This window comes from Callithrix jacchus, chromosome 2 (genome assembly GCF_049354715.1).
Source record: "Callithrix jacchus isolate 240 chromosome 2, calJac240_pri, whole genome shotgun sequence".
Classification (NCBI taxonomy): Eukaryota; Metazoa; Chordata; class Mammalia; order Primates; family Cebidae; genus Callithrix; species Callithrix jacchus.
The window spans coordinates 34,592,683-34,612,647 of NC_133503.1; the positions used below are offsets into that span (position 1 = coordinate 34,592,683).

The window sequence follows — 19,965 nt, forward strand, 5'->3', positions numbered from 1 at the left end:
GCTCGAGCCCCGGGCGGGGGTGCGGGGGAGGGGCAGGACTGGCGGCGGCTGCCCCGGGAATGGCTGCGAACCGATGCGTGCAAGAGAGGACGCGGCTGCGACTGCCCTCTGCCCGGCTTCACATCACTCACGGACAGAGGGACAGAGACAGGGAGAGAGAGAGATAGCGAGGAAAGAAGAAAGCACAGGGTCACAGGAAGACTGACGGGCAAAGACACAGTTACAGACCTATGAACAGAGCCGCACGCCAAACAGGGACAAACCGTTGAGGTAAGCAAACCAAGTCAGTGACAAGGCTCAGCCGAGCTTGCACACCTGCCCTGCGTTCTTTCTCCTCCTTGGCAGGCTCCCTCCAGGCATGGCCTGGTTTGCCTCAAGTGCCCACTGGCTGCTGGGTAGCTCAGGCCAGGCACAGGACCTCCAAGGGTATACAGCTACGCCCCCAGACAAGCGTATTCAAGCCGGAACTGGTTCCACGGGCCTCGTGCCCTCTCCGGCTGCGTCGTGCCGGTCTGTGTGCTTCCTGCACCGTGTGCAGGAATGTTCAGCTCCCCTTTGCCTGTTCTGCCTGGGCACAGAGGGGCAAGAGGAGGCCATGGCACTGGCAGTGGCCTCCCCCTCTCCGCCCTTGGCAGCCCTGGAAAGGCGAGATGGCCAGGACAGAGGCGGGCAGTCAGTTGGATTGAGTAGGGAGGTGTCTCCTTTCTCAGGAGTCCAAACCTCTCACTTCCTCTGAGAAGTCTTCCAGGCCCCCCACACTAGAGTGGGAATCACTGCCCTGGACCACCACAGCCCTTGCACTTCTCAACAAGCACCTACCCCTTACCAATGGTCTGTCATTTTCTTTCAGGGCCAGAATTAGGGGGAGGTGTGTGAAGAGCCTAGGGCACAATACTGAATGAGACACTTGCTCCCAGAGTCCACAAGTGCACGGTTGGGACTGCCCCAGATGCCTCCCCGCTCACCCTAGACCCAGCCCTGTTGTCTAGTCACTTGTCAGAGACCCTCAAAGGGTCAGCGAAGTTGACATCTTTGTCTTTCTCCGCTTTTCCTCTTCCCCCATTAAGGGGTGTGGTACATAGGGAGAGCTTGGTGACACTGGCTGAGTGAGCCAGTAGAAAGATGAGTAAATGAGTTCGTTATTCTCTCTTCCCACTGTACCTCATGCCTGGTCACCAGCATAACAAGAACAACCAGAGCTCATCCTCACAAGTCCCTGCTCAGCCCGGCAGAATCACCTCCGTGAGCTCTTTGTCTAAGTTGAAACTGTGGTTCCAAGTCCTGACTCTTCGGTGTTTTTCACTTAGTCCCACAGATGGGCCTGTGGGGGTTTCAGCAGGGCCTGGCAGGATTGAGCACTGCCCATCTACCCAATCACCATCTCAGATGGGATCCCCCTTGGTCCTGGGGGGCTGCCTAGTCTGCTTCCAGGGCACAGGATTTTGGGCCCCTCCACTTGGCTACTGCCAATGCCTCATTTTCCAGATAGCAAAGTTGGCTCTGAGAGGGGCCAGGGCTTATCCGTGTTAGCCCAGGACAGCCACCATGTATCAGTGATGTAGCAGCAGCAGTGGCAGTGGGCTGCTCAGGAGATGAGGGAGTCCCTTTCTCTGAAGACTTAACCTATTTCAGACAGCATTTTTTCTCAGCCAGCAGGATAGAGAACATCATGTAAAACCAGAACAGGCCTCCTTACCAGCACTTTCAGGCATGGGGAGACTCAGGTCGATGGAGGGGGTTATGTTCCTGCTGTCAGTAACTTCCTGGGTCCTGGGAAGGCAAGAATGCAGGACTTGGGTAGCTCAGTTTGGGGTTTGGCCTGGAATTTCCTCCTGGGGTCTATATGGGAGTGGCATGGCCTGCCTTCCCCACTTTCTCTCAGCTCCATGATGACCCCAGGTAAGAACCCAGGAGGGGGGCTTCCTAATGCCAGGCAGCTCAGTTGGGAGGCTCTAAGTGTAATCTGGGGCAAGCCTCAGCCCTTTGAGCTGTAAAATGTGGGGTGATGGTAAATAAGTGTTGTTCTGGTCCTCCTCTGGAAACATGCTGTGATTATCCAGGAAATGGTGTGGAGCAAGGGTGTCTGCAAAGGGTTTGGTGTGGATGGAAGGTCCCTGCATCTCCACTGCTCATGGTGGCAAGACAGGGATGGTGGTGGGACAGGGATGGTGGTGGTGGAGGGCAGGGAAATCTTTGAACCTGGTGTCCCCAACACAGCTCATTCCTTCCCCACAGCTGCTGCTGTTCCCATGCTGCATTTTATAGAAATGACACATGCAAGGTCTCCCGCCTGTGAATGAAGAAGCTGGGGCTTGGATGTGGGGAGAGGGGCTCCAGAGTCCATGCCGTTAGCCATTGTAATGAACCACCCACCATGGCAGAATGATTCTAGTAGCTACCATTCCCGACCGTCTTACCACAAGCTGAGCTCTTGGGGGTGGGAGCTTAGCATTCATCTTTCTCCCCACAGCAGCCTGTGATAGGCACTGCTATCACCCTCATTTTCTCAAGGAGAAAACCAGAACCCGGTGTCACTTGCCAAGATCACACAGCTGGTCATGGTGCAGGGGACCCTGCAACTGTGGTCTGTGCTTGTCCACTCAGTCTGAAGCCACCTTTTCTAAAGAGAAACTCAACAAAGAGCGTGTGGTCAAACTGCCTTCCCTTTTAGTACAGTTGGAGGAGATATTTTGCCTTTTTGGGGGGCCCTGAAGTGGGGGGGTACTGTTTCTTTTTGGAAAGATGTTCCGGGCCCTGAGAGGGCAGTCACGTTCCCTGCACATCCCTGGGCAGGAAATTAAACAAGGCTGGTACTGAGTAAATGCAGAGATGAAGTTTACACAGCTCTTTATACAAGCCAGAGCGACCTTCCATTAAGGGAGCTTTGTGTACCCATACATTTAAGTCTTTGGAAAAGATTATAAAAAGGCGCTTAGAGGTTGGCTTTGACAGGCAGAGGTCACAGGGCTGGGACCTCAGGGCAACCTCTTTCCCATTATGTAGTTGTTGAGTGACACACGTTCCTTCCCTGCCGACCTGTCTGTGGAGAAACCGAGGGAGGCAAGGCAAGGGTGCCTTTCCTGCCAGCAAGAGCCATTTGGCAGCTGTTTAATGGAAACTTGGGAGACTGGAAGCATTAGAGCCCCAGGATTTCATAAACTGTGCCATGCAGGCCTGCGGTGCCTGGTGGAGCTATTTCTGTTTCTTCCGCACGCCAAGGGAATCATTATTAAACTACTCAGCGTCACGCAGAAGCTGGGTGAAGATCAGAGGTGAAAAGTTGCTGTCTGAAGGTTGGAGTTTGTTGGGTTTTCCCCGTGCAGGTGTTAGTCTGCTGGAAAGTGGAGTGGCCACTCCTCTGAGAATACTGGTGATGCCCTTGCTTGCAGAGCTGTTGTGTTTGTTTTCCAAATCATCATCCCTGGAAATGGCTTTGTTTGTTTGTTTTAGATGGCTTTTGGTAACCATAGTTTTTGGTGACTTTAAGGTTACATTTTAGAATGACTTTTTTTTTTTTTTTTTTGGAGATAGAGTCCTGCTCTGTTGTCCAGGCTAGAGTGCAGCGGCACCGTCTTGGCTCACTGCAACCTCCACCTCCCGGGTTCAAGTGATTCTCCTGCCTTAGTCTCCTGAGTAGCTGGAATTACAGGCACCCCCTCACCACACCTGGCTGTTTTATATATATATTTTTTTTTTTAAGTGAAGATGGGGTTTTACCATGTTGGTCAGGCTGGGCTCTAACTCCTGACTTTAGATAATCCGCCTGTCTCGGCCTCTGTAAGTGTTAGGATTACAGGTGTGAGCCACTGTGCTCAGCCTAGAATGACCATTTTAAGAACTAAGTGGTGCCAGGCCCAGTGGCTCATGTCTGTAATCCTAGCACTGTGGGAGGCCAAACTGGGCAGTTTGAGACCAGCCTGACCAAGATGATGAAACCCTGTCTCTACTAAAAATACAAAAATTAGCCAGGCATGGTGGTGCGTGCCTGTAATCCCAGCTACTGAGGAGGCTGAGGCAGGAGAATTGCCTGAACCTGGAGGTTGCAGTGAGCTGAGATTGTGCCTCTGCACTCCAGCCTGGGCAACAGAGTGAGGCTCCGTCTCAAAAAGCAAAGAACTAAATGGCAAGTAGCACAAGCCCAGGCTCTGGAAGGAAGCAGCTTTCCTAATGAGAATAGTCCATAGGAGGCTTGGAGAATGGTCTTGCCAGGGCTTTCAAAGTGGCTGCAGTTTGGTTAGCGGAGTGGGGTAACTGGAGAGTGTATGGGGTATGAGGGAGAAAGGATTCTGCAAGGAGAGAGCTCCTGAACTGGCTTTGTCTCCTATCCCAGAAAGAGTGTCTCTGGTTCTGTCCTTTGGTCCTCCCGGCCTGCCAGTTTTTGGCCAGATCAGGTGATGGATGGAGAGAGTCAGTTTCAAGATCCACCAGGCTGGTGAACGGTGTGCCATTTATTTTTGAATCAGGTCTCACCACTCAGTACCGCAGCATCTTTCTCCAGGATCCCAGTGACATGTGACCTCATCTGCCTCTCTGCGTACCCTTAGCAGTATAACCTCAAGCCAGGTAGGTTACGGTGACCCAAGGCTTGCAGAATCCTGGGACTGATAGACTGATTGTCACCCCCTGGGCCCAATCACCTCACCTTCTCTGGCAAGGGCAGAGGTTTGCAGCGTGGTGAAACTGCATTCCTCCTGCTGCCTGAGCTCAACTAGGGGTGTTGGGTGGGGTCATGGGTGGGGTCGTTGCATATTAAGGAATGTGCCAACACACTGGCCAAGAACTGAAAAGGAGCCTAAAGCTGAGATAGAGCCAGTATATGGCCAAAGACTGGGAACAGGACTGTTGTTTGGGATCAGTTGCCAGGCTCGGGGCACCTGGTAGTCTGGTTGGCATCCTCAGGTCCCTGTCCCTGGACTTCCAGGATAGGGGACCTGGCTTTTGTGGTTACACTTATGGAGAGACTGGGGGCCAGAAGGAGTGCCTTAGACCCAGAAATGGAGACAGGTAGCAAGGCTGGGAGCAGGTGTGCGCAGTTACTTTAGAGGCCCTGACTCATCTGTGGCACTGATGTGGAACTGCTTCATGAAAAGGTCTGGAACTTGGTAGTGAGGCCAGAGCAAAACAGCTCCTTCAGGAAAAGTTTGTTTTTGTCTAGTGTTGCATTTTCTAAAATTTGGCGTGAATACTTCAAGTGGGATGCCGTGTTACTTTAAGTAGTGGATGGGTACAGCATTAAACATCTGAATCATAGAATGACAAGATTTCTGTCTTTTAATCTTGTTCAATTATTCTGATTACTGTAAGAAGAAAAATACAGTCTGGCTCAGTGTCATCTCAGGTCCTCCAAGAAGCACATGCAGGAGATGTATTAGGGGAAACAGCTGCTATGGATAAAAAGGGGGCAAGAACAAGGGGCAGCGGGGAGAGCCTTCAGGTCACAGTACAGTTCTGACCCCTGAGAAGGAGAGGGAAAGAAGGACTTGGTAAGAAGAGCCTCAAGCTCAAAGTGTCTCTGCCTGGCTGTAAGGAGTTCCTAAGCAAAGCCCACCTGTTAGGAGACCCCCTGCCAGGCAGGATGTATGAAGCTGGTGGCACTGTTGCCCTTGCTAGCCAAGCATGGAGTCATCTTTCCTCTGCTGAGGCTGGGGCTGGTGACCCTTTGCAAAAGGCTGTCAGGTCCTAGAGAAACAGGCAGGTATCAGGGTTGAAATCCCAGCAAGACTCAGCCCTCTAGGAAGCCTTCTCTCCCAGCCTTTGGCACCAACTAACCCTTCCTTTCTACCTTCTCTTTAGAGGATGGACCCAGGCAGTCCCCACCTGATGACTGTTGGTCTTGACTGTGTGCCTCACATTCAGAGTCTTCTCAGGGTAAGAGTGATGTCCTCATTCTAGGGTTGGGCCTCTGAGTCTGGGCTGAAGTTGGAGCCCAGGGTGTCAAGCAGACACCCGTGTGGCTAGAGCTTCATATCTGTGGTCAGCAGTGCCAGGCCCATGTGTGTCCTGGGCTGTCATCTCTGCTGGACCTTCTCCTTCTTGCCATCAGTATTTCCACAGGGCTGGTTACTGCCCAGGCCCAGAGCCCCACTGCCAGAGACTGAGATTATAGCCGCCTCTTGTCTTTCACTCACCCTGTGGTCCATTCTTAGGGGCAGTTCTAGGTTTTTTGGAATCTGCAGCTTGTACCTCTTAGGGGCCCTCTCTGAGAATAAGAGCAAATAATTAGGTTTTAAAGTGAATATTTATTTAGAATGAGATATGGAATCAAAATGAAATGAAAATATTAAAAATCTGACAAAGCTTCAAAATAGAAACAAAACTATCCAGATTGGCTTTTGGCCACAAAGGAAGGACTGGGAAGGGGCATCAGGATCCACCTTTTTAGGGTTCAGGGGCAGGCTGGCTGGGAGGCCAGGATGGTCCCGTTGACTTGTACCCCCACCCATGGCTGGGGGCAGGACCAGCTAGAAAGACTTGGTCTGAGTCAGCAAGAAGCTCTAGGACTCCGGACCTGCCTTTTCTCTGCATCCTCAGGAGTCAGCGGTCTGGGCCAGCTGTGAGAGGCTGGGGCTGGGAGAGCCGGCAGCAGGAGGTGCAGGCTTGAGCTCTCCTGAGCTGGGGGCTTCGGCGGGCAGCCAGGTGCCTGACTTCTCTCTCAGGATTATTCCTGGCCCTGCAAGGACAGGCACCCACTTCCTACTCACCCCATCCCTACCTAAACACCAGGTCAAGCCTACAAACCCAGTCCAGAGAAAGCTCTTCTTTCTTTTGAGGGGCCCTGTCTTCCTGGGCACAAATCCTGAGGTTGCTTCCCAAATTAATGGGAGCCTGGGATCAGAGAGACATCCTTTGGACAACGTTCACTCTTTATGCCCATCCCCGCCGCCCATGTGCACTGAAAGGGTAGGGAGAATTTCTACCCTCACTAGAAAGAGGAAGAAAATCCAGGTTTACAAAATTCAGGTGCATATTTCTCCAGGGTGTGAAGTTATGTTTTCTTTTCCTCCCAAAGTTCAAAAAGAAAATCCATCCACTTGGTTTCTATTTGATAAAACTGCTAGGGATCTTTGTTCTCTTGTCTGGATAAGTCCCTCCCTACAGCCACCCACCACCAGCTTCAAACCTCGCCCCTGGCTGTTGTCCAGGCAGCTCTCATTTCTTTCCCAGTCCTACCTCCCGCCCTGTCACTGGGCAGCACATGTCATGGGGTGTGGCAGAACTGTGACCGGTTGCTCAGCAGCCCCAGGCAGAAGAGGATATGGATGTGGTGTCAGGCAGAAAATGCCCCCTGACCAAGTAAGTGGTGCACATTGGTCATCAAATGTCTGGGGAAGGATCCCATTTGCTCTGTGAGTCTTTGATGGGGAGGAAGGGATGAATATGCCATGTCCTGATTCATGAGGAAATGTGATTATTTTAAAAAAGTTTTAAAAGAGAACTGAAGCTGTCCTTTAAAGTGGCATTTTAAAACCTAAATTGGAAACTACATTAGCATTGCCATTTTATGCTGAGGTAATAGAAATTCAACACGCTCCTCTCAGCTCCCAGGTCAGATGTGAAATTGTCTCCATCCTGGAAGGCTTCCTCTGTGGAGGCATATGGGGTTCTCCGCACTCCAGTTCTGCTGGGGAAGGCGCTTCTCCCGCTTCCTTCCAGTAGGAGGCTGCTTGTGAGCTGCCTGTGGATGGGAGAAGTGGGCTGGATGGCTGCTCCTAGAGAAAGCCTGGCCCCTTCTAGAGAAAGCCTTTAGGATGACACTCCCCCAGAAGTGGTTCTGGGATGCACTAGTGAGTGGCTGGTCTCAACATCTCAGCTAGAAACAAACTGAGAAAACAAGAAGATACTTGAGGTTGTACAGGGCTTTTTAAGATAAGAAAAGCCACCATCCATCCTGGCCCTCTCAGCCCTGAATTCACCCATCCAGGCAGAAAAAGCATCACCCACAGCTCCCCAACAGGAGCTGAAGGGCTGGGGATAGCAGTTCTCCAGGGACTGATCTCAATTTCTTTGCATGGGATTTCTCCCCCAGCCCCTTCAGAATTACCTGGCATAGTTTTAAAAAGGCAAGTTTTGGTCCCTAACCTCAGAGATTTCAACCTAGCATTTGGACCTGTGAATGGGCATATACATTTGTGCATGATATTGTGAAATATTAACCAAGGCATCCCCCTGTGTTTCCTGACACCTGTGGTCCTTCCTTACAGCCAGACAGAGGCCAGACTGCTCAATATTAATTGCTTCAGGGAAGGGAGGATGTTGCAGGACTCAGCTAACAAAACAGTCAAATTATTGGCTTTTGAGTTTCAGAAGTCTAGACCTGGGTAAGGGTTTGGAGCAAGACATGATGAGTAAGGGCAGCACTGTGGCTCACACACATGGCACCTTTGGGCAAATTACAAAAAGGTGCCCTGTCCTTTGGCATGTTAAATATCCCTGTTGTGGAGTGCACACACTGCTCAACTTTCTATGGCACCTTCATAAGAGCAAAGTTTCCCATCTCTAAAGTTAGAAAAGAATCTCCCTGATCTTGGGGCAGGGTAGAGCAGAAGGTGAGGATAAGAGAGTTCATGGGGACACAAGGAGACCTTAGATGTGAGTAGGTCTCTGATAGGGGCTAGAAGAGTTTTCTGCCTTGGGAGAGATGACAGAAGACCAGATAGTTTGGGGATGCAGAGGAAGATGGTAAATATCTCTCTTAGGTAGAGCCCTAAGAAGGCAGAAGCCCTCAGATCATTCCTGCAAGCTCACCTCATACATGCCTGTGTTATAAATAAAACTTCGATGCTGCAAAAGAAATAGCAGTCGAAAATAAATCCTCCCAGCAAGGCAGTTTACTTCTATAGAAAGGTTCAGTGCACGGATGGAGCAATGATGGCCACCACATGCTTGGACAAGGGGGAAGAGGTACTTATACCTGACAGGGGTCATCCCTACTGCTGTGTCGTTCCCCTATTGGCTAGGGTTAGACCGCACAAGCTAGACTAATCCTGATTAGCTATTTTAAAAAGAGCAGGGGTCTGAGCTGGAGTTTCGGGGTAGGTGTTTTGGCAGGAAGGATGGTTATGGGTGGGGGATGGTGCGGAGACCTAGGTGACCAGGATGAGTCTGGATGGAGCCAGGGGGAGGGGGAACAGATGTGAACTACTGATTAGAACCGGTGGAGAAGGTTGTTTACTGGAATTACAAGGAAGTTGAACTTTAAAATAGAGAATTAAAGAATAAGAGAGCGGAACATACTGACATACTGATTCTTTGAAGAGAAACTTGGAGTTCACTATAACAGCTGCAAGCTCACCTCAGTGTACATGAAATGCTGAAAGGCCACAGCAAGCTGCCTCCGGCTCCAAAATGATTTGGAGACAGAAGGGCTTCTGAGTCAGTGCTCTGAGAAGGGCATGAAAGAGGCAAGCAGGCGTTCTGAGGCTGTCTTTTTGATGGGAATGAAGTTCTGTGCAGCAGCGACCCACAGTTCTGACCTTTAGGAAGCAGATAGACAACAGAGGTTTGGTGGATGCCTGCACAGGCAGAGAGGGCTGTGGGTGGGATGATCGCCTGCCTTAAGCCTGTGGAATTTATCACAGGGTCAGGAAAGTGGGTGTGGGACTCAGAACTGAGCTGAGATTTCTACCACCTCCAAGGAATGAGGGGAAGGGGGCTCCTAACAGACTGACTAGTAATCTTTCGTTTCTTACCCGCTTGAGTTTGTGGATTAAGATTTATATGTCAAGAGAACCACAAGCAAATACACCTCCTAGTAATTATCTCTGGGTGGCTGGATTGAGTGATTTTCATTTTCTTCTTTTCTCAATGCTGAGGTTTTTGGAAATTTCTCCAGTGACCATGGTTTACTTTTGTAATGAGAGTAATATTTTTAAAGAAGCAGTATAAAACAAAACAGCAAAAGTAATTTGCATTTTAATTTTTCTCCCCTGTCTCCTGGGCCCTCTCGCTTCCTTCAGTCCCCTCTTCAGAAGCCTGGGCACTGGGCTGGGGGTTGGAGGGGACGGAGCAGTGCGCCCAGTTGGGAGTCCTGGAGCCCTGAGCCTCAATTCACAATGACAGTGGCAGTAACATTGCAAAGGATAATTTTCTATCCTCCCTGCGCCCACTTGAGAGACAGGAGGAAGAGAACCCTCTCATCATTTTTGGCTTCCTGGAGATGGTCTCCTCCCTGCAAGTGGGAGGGTCCCGCCGGGCTCTGCTGAGCTAGAGGGAGAGTGGGCGGGGCTTGCTCACTGTCTAAGCTCCTGAAATAGCGCCCTTGCCCGGAATCGGGTTCTCTAGTTCCTTAGCCCCTTGGCTCAGAACCTTACTCTGAATCAGAAGGGAAAGGAGCACCCTTGAGGGCCCCAGTAGGACCATTTGGAAAGAAAGGAAAGGATGACAAACCAGCTGGGCCTCTTTAAAGGATCCCCACCTGGGAGGGGACAGGGATGAAAATAGAAGCAAGCAGGCAAGAGAGGGAGGTTTAGTGGGCTGGTGGGAGAAGCCTGCTGATTATTAAAGAGCGAATTACCTGGGTCTAATTATGCACGCATAAGCAGCACATTTCCTCCTGATACAGATCGGAAGTGGCTCAGTTTCAGTCACAAAGAGTGGGAAAGGCTGATAGAAATAAAAGACAAATCTCAAATGTGAGGGACGCCCCACCCCACCGCCATTGCCCTGTGTCTTTTTCTCCCTCTCTGCCCTTACCCCACGTTGGTTTAGTTGGGAAGAGGATTGGAGCCCCCACCCCCATCTCCTTTTTAATTGTCCCTAGCTCTGTTTATTATCTATATTAATAAATAATGATATATATTATCTATATTAATAAATATTGATATACATCATCTACATTAGTATTATCTATAGTAATAAATTAGTAGTCTGTCTTTACACACTCTCTCTCTCTCTCTCTCTCTCTCTCTCTCTCTCTCTCTCTCTCTCTCCCCCCACTTGCTTCCTGCCACCTTTGTCTGCAGAACCTGCTGGCATGACATGGGATGAAGCCCTGTCCGCCCCACCCTGGTGCTGTAATGCCAGTACACCCTGGAAGCCTCCTGTCCTGGGCAGGTTGTCCCCCTCAGCGCTCTGCTTTCTGACTTTGGGTGAGTTCTGAGATCCGGGGAAAGAATGAGAGCAGACCTTGCCCATGCCACAGTTCAATAATGACATTTCCTTGCCTCAGAGAAACAGGAAACAACATGGAGACAGGGCCGTCCTGGAGCTAGGGTTATTACCCCAAACCCTTGTTAGCATTGGCTGTCCCTTTACTGTGAGTTTTTAACCTAATAATGCTGTTGCGTCATGGAGATGCAGCACAGGAAAAGGTGGAAGGGAGCTCTTCACCCTTCTTTTTTCCTTGGTGCCTTCAATGCTTTATCCTTTATCTTTCTGTATGCCCAAATATTTATTTTCATTTTATTATTTATTTATTTATTTTTAGAGACATGCTCTTGCCCAAGCTGGAGGGCAGTGGCGAGGTCATAGCTTACTTCAGCCTCACACTCCTGGGCTCAAGTGATCCTCCTGTCTCAGCCTTCTAAAGTACTGGGACTAAAGGCATAAGCCATGGTTCCTTGCCCCAAATCTTACATATCCTTCCAAAACTGGGTCAGTCCCACCTTAAGGAAGATCAAAGAACTAGCTGGAGCAATGGTCCAGGCATAGGGGACAGTCCCTTCTCTGGTGTCCACCAGTCAGGTGACCTGAATACCATGCCATCTGGCAAGGGGCCTTCTGTGGCCAGTGTTCAAATATAATTGATCATCAGAGTTGTCTGGAGGCCTCTTAAAATAGAGGCTCCTAGGCCCAACCCTCAGCCGTTGCATCTACATTATCAATCTGTGTCAAGGGATTCTGAGGTAGGAGGTCCCAGGACTATACTGGGAAATACCCCACAAGGAATGTCCCTTCTTCCCGGGCTGCCTGCTAGGGACAGTGCCTCTATATCTGCTGCCAAGCCTAAGTGCATTCCACTCATTCAGTTCTGTTCATTGGCACTCATCTATGCTCAGTCCAGTTTATGGACCCAGGACCCCAGGAATTGAGTTTCCAGTTCATGCTCTACTTAAGCTCTTTCTATGAAAAGGGGATCTTGAATCCTGCCCTAACCATATCACAGGACTGTTGTTTTAAATAAATGAAATAAGGAATGTGAAAGTGTTCAGATAGCTGTAAGATTAGAAATTGGAGGGGATGTTATTGTCCATCAGGCAACAATTCGCCAACTGCCTTGTGACCTCTCCTTCATATTGCCTGCCACTCTTGTTAAAATCTCACAGATCTGCTTATGTATTCCCAGGCTTGTTTCTTTTCTCTTCAATGAAACTGCAAGCTCCTCAGAGTTGGAGTTCATTGGATCCTTCCAGCCCTTCACACATTAGGATACATGAGCTGAGGTATGACTGAGTTGACTGGCTGTATTCAGCTTGTTCAACAAAGTGTGCATCCTTCTGGGATGGCCAGAACTACTTCTGCGGGCGCGGGAGGGGGGTGGGTTCCATTGGTGTCCAGACACAGGGTTTCTTTTTAAGTGTATCAAAACCAATCTGGGGAGGTTGGAAACCCTGACTGTGGCTTCATAAGCAACTGCTGATTTGCATTCACAGGCTGCTGTTGTTTGAGGCACCAGGCCTTATAATTCAGAAGTAAATCATTATTTTGGGATGAATGGGTGGGATTGATTACTCTCCTACAGACAGGCTAAAAATGGTATGAAAAGTTCCTGGATCCTTCCTCAGCCCCTCTGTTTTAGGTATTACTGGGTCACATACCACCTCAAAACTTCATGGCCTAAAGCAACAACACTTTATTATTTCTCAGGATTTTGTGGCTGACAAAGCTCAGCTGGGAGGTTCTTCTGCTCTGCAGAGCTGAATCACTTATGCAGCTACACTTAGCTGGGAGCTTGTCTAGGCTGGAAATAAAAGAGGACTCTCAACCTCCAAGGTTTCTCTCTACACAGCCTCTCAACATTCAGCATCCTAGCTGAGATTCTTGATAAGGGCTGGCTTGTGGTAAGACAAGCTGTCCTGGGCATGTGCTTGTCAAACCACTGCTTGTGCTATACTTGCTAATGCTCCATTGGCTAAAACAAGTCCCTTGACCAAGCCTAGCATCAGTGTGGGAGGGGAACACACAAGGGCCTGAGAACTGGGAAGCATGTTTTACTGGGGCAATGGATGGTATAGCTCACCACAACTGTCTTTTCCTGTATTTCTTGGGAAGTCACCCAAACACTTCACAGAACAGAACAGCAGCCATGCCAGGCATTTGTGTCTATTTGGGAAATGGAACATCTGCCCAGTACCATGTGTCTCCCCTGGGACCCAGTGCTGCTGGCCCTGCCGTTCCCTTTGCTTGGTGGCCTGTGCTGTGGCTTGGGGGAGATTACACAGACCCAGACTCCTCTGCTCTTTGCCAGTGGTGGTCCATGCCCCTGGGCGACCTCAGCTCAGGAAGAGGAGACTCCGAGGCCTGGCAGGAGGGCAATGTCTCTGATTTTCCCTTGGCAGTAGAGTGGCTTTGTGCAGATGCTGCCTCTTGCACATGCATTTCTGATGGTGGCCTCTGTGCAGCCTGTGGGAGTCCATCCCTGGTGATGAAGCCACTGACATCTTCTTCACATCTCTTTGTGTTGCCTCTAAGTCTTTGCCTCAAAGTAGAGGGGCCTCATACTTGGACCCGTGTGGGAACAAGTATGGGGCCCCTCTACACCCCTCCTCTTCTTTCCTTGTGTCTGTGTGCCTAGGCACTTGGGCCCAGGTCCCATTCTCACCTCCAGATCCCCCTCCTTGTCTCTGCCTATGTGTTGGGGCACCAAGGATGACCAGCAACATCCCATGGGTGAGCTTAGGGCACACCTTTAGTCTTTTTAGAGTTACCAGGTGTCTGAGCCCTTGGGTGGGTGCACACGGGCTGTGTGAGAAGTGACAGTTCCCTTGGTTTCCTCATATGTCTGTGTTATCATCTCGTACCCTTAGATCCCTGTTTCAGAAAGTATCCCTTACGTTTCACTTTGGGTTGAGTCTTCCATGTCGTATGTAGGCAGGGGGAGTACAGGCTGGAAGGTCTTTAAGAATCAGGAAAATGCTGTTTTTACCCTTTGGAAGAAAGATTGAAAATCTGTCCAGAGTGACTAGAATACTGATCTATGCCATCCTCTTCCTGCAGCCTCAGTGCAATGGAAACAACTCACCTCTGAGCTGGTGCTTGGGGACATTAGGCTCGGAAGTCCCAGGACAAAACATCTGTGTTCTTCGAAGGAAAATATGAGAAGACATCCCCATGGCCTTTGCTGAAGCACAGAATATACATTCTGTTCACACTGGTGGTGACAGAATGATAGTACTGAGAGCATCTTTATGTAATGATGAGTCTAAAAGGCAGCCTCGGCTCTCAGATCGAATGTTCACCTTCACCAGGGCTCAACTGGCTCCGGGGGCATCTAATAGAGTTCTGCAGCTTAGGAAGGTACCACTGGCTCTATTTTGCTGGAGTGCCCATTCTGTGATTGATTGGAGCTGAGCATGATACCTTCGGGCTGTGTTCTGTTCTATCACCGAGATGATCCAAAGTCACTTCCTCTCTCTCAGTGACTGACCCTGCTCAGGTCTGGGGCAGTCTCTGCTCCCTGCCAGCATCACTGGTCTAAAAACCCTATGAGTCAGTCGTATGGCTACTGGCACTCGTGCTGTTCTCAATGATCTATGCTCATCGAAAGCAGCAGAAGTCCCCAAGACCAACATCAAGTTCTACTTATGTAACTTGAATAGCCACTTCGCCAGCCTCTACCTACAAAATAAAGCTCTATATTTCCTATTAATAGCAGCAACCTCAGCACCTAGAAGCTGGACCCACTCACTGTGTCTCCTGGTTATTTCTGGAGTCTCTGAGGGGTGACCTCACAAACAAGGGTGGTAATGGTGGTCACCACACTGACTGCCTTGTCACCCTCTCTGCTTTGCTCCCCCTTCACCTCTCTGCTACCTGCTGCCTCCATAGGTATTGAGAGATGTCTCATTGGGATCACTGTCCCTACAGGAATGCCCAACCTGCCAATTCTGGGTCTTCCCAAAGCTGGCAGCTGGGCAGAGCAGAAGGACTCTTCTTTCCGCCCCTGAGGTGCATGCATGCCCTGAGCCGCACAGCAGGCCTGCTCTGCCCCACGGCCTTGCAACTTCTCTCCCAAACATTTAACCAGCTTCTGGCCCTTGCTCATTAAACAGAATCTCACTGCATCTCAAGAAAAATAGTCCTGTCACTTTCTGGCCCCCCTTCCTTCAACTACAGAAGCTCAGAACCAGCCCCAGCGTTGGGAAGGGTGAAGAAGTCATCGCATCATTTCTGTGTTCATCAGGACTCTGAAGACATAAATGACAGAAACCCAGAGCAAATTTGCATAAACAAAAATGGGACCCATTTGGTAGGGAAGCTAAGAAGGCTTCTGGAACAGGTCACCAGTCTGAGGAAGAGCTGCAGAAAGCAGAGCCTTGGGGTGGGCCCCACCCAGGTCAGCAGCCCCCGCCTTCTGCTTCCCTCTTGTCCGCCTTTTCTCTTCTGTCCCCCTCCCCCCATCTCCTCTTCTCTCTTGTCTCTATTTCTCATCTCTCTTTGGCTTCATTTGCATACAGTCCGTCTCCATGTGGCAGAGGGGTGTCCACTGGTGTCCCAAATTCATATTCTCCTGTTCATCAACCCTGCTGAAGAAGGACTCTTCTTTCCCAGTGGCTACTTATATATAAAACCAAGAAAATACCAAGAGCAGCTCTGCTTGGGTCTGTTGTTGATTTTGGAGGTGGCTGCCCTGGAATTAGGTGCTAGACATGTCTGGGGAACAGTGAGATCTGTCACCAGCCAAAGGGGATCACAGCCAGTAGTACCAAGCCTCCATGCTCCGTAGCCCACCCCCTCCTCTCTCTGGCTTCCGTGCCGGCCATCTCTCTGCTTTATTCCTGGATAAGGCACTGGGGTGGTGGGGGTGGAAGTGGCAAAGTTAAATATGTTGTCTATCCTACCAGTGTCTGCACCTGCCTTCGGACACCTCAAAGTGACTTGTTACATCTTTCTTTGGCATATTTAATTGTCTTCTTTTGTCCTCTGTTTCCCCAGCATGCTGCCTGTCTGCTGAGTGGGGTGTGGGCTGCTGCCCTGAGGGGTGTGGGGTCAGTGCCGGGCAGCAGCCTCGGCATGTCACCCTCCATGGGACACTTGGGTCTCTTTGGTCAGTGCCACAGCTGTGCCACCTCCGTGTCAAGGCACAGTGGGCTCTGCTTTGCCCAGTTATTTCTGACTCAGATACTCTGAGGACATGAAACAGGACTTTTAAAATTTAGTGTAAGGAGAGGACATGTTGCCCCTGCCTCAGCCTGGGAGAGCCTCTTCCTTCCTCTTCTCCCTCCTAGTGCAGGGGAGGCTGACAGGAGGCAGCTGGGCTGGTCCCTGCTCCTTCTAGAGGAGGTGAGGCAGTGTGGAAGGCAGAGCCAGCCAGGCCCTGGTTGCTATCGGCGTGGGAGCACTCCCCTCCCTCTGGGGTCTGAGCCCCTCTGATCAGCACCTTGACCTCTGCTCTCCCACCTCACCTTGTTCCTCTCCTGCTCCAGTCTGGGTAGGGGAGAACCCATGCTCCTCAACTCTCCTTTCTCTCAAACTCTGATTCTTCCCTCATCTGACCTCTCCCTTTTCTAAAGCCTCAGGCCTGTGAAACCTGCACATCTTTATTTTTTCCTGCCCTCTGTCATTCCTTCCCTGAAGCAAAAGGCATAGGTTGTCCTAGCTGCTTGATGGCATTGGGAAAACAATGGAGAAATACTGGGTCGAAGTGAGTGTCTGGACCTGCCATTCCACAATGCCATCCAGCTCATGTGGGCCCCACTCCCAGGACGGGGATGAGGTAGCATTAGCCCAGTTCCCACTGGCTCCGCCTGGGAGACGGGGCCGGAAGTGGCTTCAGTCCTGTGTTCTTCATCAAGTTGATTGACATCTGTGCGTCTCTCCTGGAGCTCCTTCCCTCTAGTACTCCCACCCTTCATGAGATACGGGAAACAGCTTGGATAAACAGCATGGAAGCCTGCCTGCCTCCGAAAATGAAGCTCCTCCCAGCCTGTGGGGCTCTCAGACTGCACTTCACAGACGCAGTCATGGGCACTTTGAGAATTGATGGGCTCAAGGCCGCTTATTTGTAACCAGATACTGCGTGATCCAAAGCAGGGGAGGGCGTCAGCCTCCCTGTGAAGGTGTCTGGTCAGAGCTTTCGAGGAGTCGGCCCTGTCTTGGGGAAGCTCCCCTTGCCTGGCTTGCGTGGGCCAATGCTTTGTCTTTGGGCCTTGCTGGGAGGAAAGGAGATAGGCTCTGATGGGCAGAGGCGGCTACTGTGCTTTCTCAAGTGTGTGAGCATGGTCCTTTAGGAACAGCTCAGGGGACTAATTGGGGGCTTCTGCATGGGAAATGTCACTGTGATTTGTCAAGTCCTATCAGTAGCCATTGGAAGGTGACAAGTCACTGGAGAACTCACTGCTTAACCACTGGTTAACCAGGAAGCCTGGACAGAGGCTGCCACTCACGCATGAGAGTGTGCCGCATTAGGGCAAGTAACTGGGCCTCCTTCCAGGCTGTAACTAGAAGGGAAATGGGGTGAGCTACAGCAGAGGATGGCTTATGTTTCTGCAAACTCACTGAGTTTCTCAGGGCCCGATGACGCTGTCTGAAGGAACTTCAGAAAACTGGGGACTAGAAGGGCCCTGCAGCAATTCACAAGTAATTCAGCAAGAGTGGCTACTCTCTGGCCCTGTGCCATTACTCAGTGGGGAACAGAACAGACCCGACCACCTCATGAAGCTTCCCTGGAGCAGTGGAGACAGACGCTGAATGCATACATTAGAGTTGTAGACAGAATGATGGCAGGTGTGCAGAGCTGCAGAGGACAGATGGGTGCCCCTGGCAGGACGCACATCTTGGGGAGTGTTTGTGAACTTTCCAGGGAGGACCTGGGCCCTTTCTTCTCCCCATCGGCCCTTGAGCCCCTCTCAGGTTCCATTCCTCATCCTCCTGTTTAATTTCTTCAAGAGCTGCTTCCCCAGCCTGGCTAATTCAGCATGGGCTGAAGAGATGGAGCAAGTGAGGGAGATTGTCAGTGCTTGGAAGATGACTGAGCTCCTTTCCCTGCTCAGAGATCAGGCTGCTGATCTCTGCTGGCCCTCAGTTCCAGACCTCTCCAACAGCTCTCCAAAAAAAAGGGGCCCTTTTCTGCCCTTCCTCATGGCCATCTGGCAGCCATGAATTAATTCCTGAACTACCTTTACCTCCTAGACATGGCATTAAAACCCTAATGGATGGTACTAGTTTTCTTTCCCAGTTTTTAATTACTTAGTGAGACTGGTTTTCCTTTATAAGGAGTAGATCTGAGACAGGTTTGATAGGAAAAAGGTGGTCCATGGCGTGAAAATGGGATTGCCAACTGCCTTCGGCTGAAGGCTGATAGAGAAATTGCAGAATGCATCTCAGAAGTGTTTATTAGCATCCTGATGAAGATAAATGAGAGATCTGAAAGGCAGTCTTCCAGAAGTGTTAGCAATTTGTGCCCTGCATGAATCAATTGCTCTTCCTACAAAGCACTTCAGCCTCCCTTTTCCGAATCTGGGCTTAAAAAGAGAGCCCCACTGGATGCATATGGCTCTGTCCCCAGCACTTGGCAAGGGGCTCAGTACGTAGCTGCTGAATAAAGTCATTCCTCACTTGTGGGCCTGCAGGGGGCGTTTGGATGAGCGCTTGCAAAAAGCTACAGGTGTTCTCTCCAGAACAGTGCACCATCGCAAAGACAAGCACACAGCCTGAAGGGCACCTTAGGACTGGCAAGCTCTCTGAAATCTATCCTTGGTCCTCTCTGGGTCCTCCTCCTGGGCCACAGTTTATGTCTGTCAAGCGCCCTTGCATGTATGGTATGCCCAGTACCCATCAAACGCTTCTGTTTCTGTTTTTCTTGAATACTAGGTGGTGGTGCAGATTGGGTTGGGAAGGCCCAGGTGTGGAGCCATGTCTAATCTGCTGCTGCCTAACTGGGCTGCTAGGCGCCCAGCAAATGTTGACTTCTCCTGTTTTTCAGCAGTTGGGAAGATGTGGCAAAACAGGACCTATATTCCTTATGGCAGCAGCAAGCTGGATGGAGTGTCTGCAGCCTGCTTTAGGCAGGGCACGGTTGTGCAGTCTGTCACCATCCCTCACCATCCCCATCAATGCTGGCATTAATCCCACTTCTATTTATCACCTCATCTGATCAGCTGTTTTCTTATAGCAGAGTTAAGTTAAAAAAAGTTTGTCCCTGAAGACAAAGACGTATATCTTGAAACAGAAGCTCCCTCTTTCTATATATATGTACGTATATACATTTACACATACATGCATACACATATATATTTATTATATATTTTTCCTCTTGTAGGACGTCTGCACGTCATGTGAATTTGTAACCATCACCCTTCTGACAGGGTTGGTGTAAGGATCCGGTGGACTGATGGGTGCAAAGCCCCGAGCACAGTGCCTGGTACACAGCAAGTGCTCAATACTTCTGGCCAGCCCTTAGGAGTGTTTCCTTGGGACCAGAGGGCTCTTCTGGAAGCCAATGGCATCTTCGCGTACCTGCTCTGAAAAATTATTGTTTGGGACTCAGCGCCCTCTAGTGGCTGCTCTCACTACTCACACAGCCCCTTCCTTCGAGGGGTGGACACTTTGAGGCCTCATTCCTGCCTCCTCCCCTTCCTTTCACATGGAAGAAAGCTCTAGAATGGGAGAAAACTTTCCACTTCTGCATTTCCTTTACCTCGTTCGTGACCTTAGGTCTGGGCACAGGAGGAGGGGCTTGGAGGTGGTGGCTGGAGCTTCTGGGGGTCCTGGGTGCATAACTCTCAGAGGGGTGGTGCCTTCCTTCCCCACCCTACACCCACCGCACCGGCCCATTCTCCTCCCAGAGCGTCCCTGGGCCAAGGGTTC

General features: G+C 50.4%; 1 long non-coding RNA gene across 1 annotated transcript; it reads left to right on the plus strand.

Moving 5' to 3' along the window:
- The first annotated feature begins 34 nt into the window (after window positions 1-34).
- LOC103789237 (uncharacterized) lies at window positions 35-15,233 on the plus strand. The gene is made up of 5 exons (XR_001908865.4): window positions 35-270; window positions 5,794-5,868; window positions 10,962-11,087; window positions 12,284-12,380; window positions 14,155-15,233. It is a non-coding gene; the product is annotated as an uncharacterized LOC103789237 (long non-coding RNA).
- The last annotated feature ends 4,732 nt before the right edge of the window (window positions 15,234-19,965 follow it).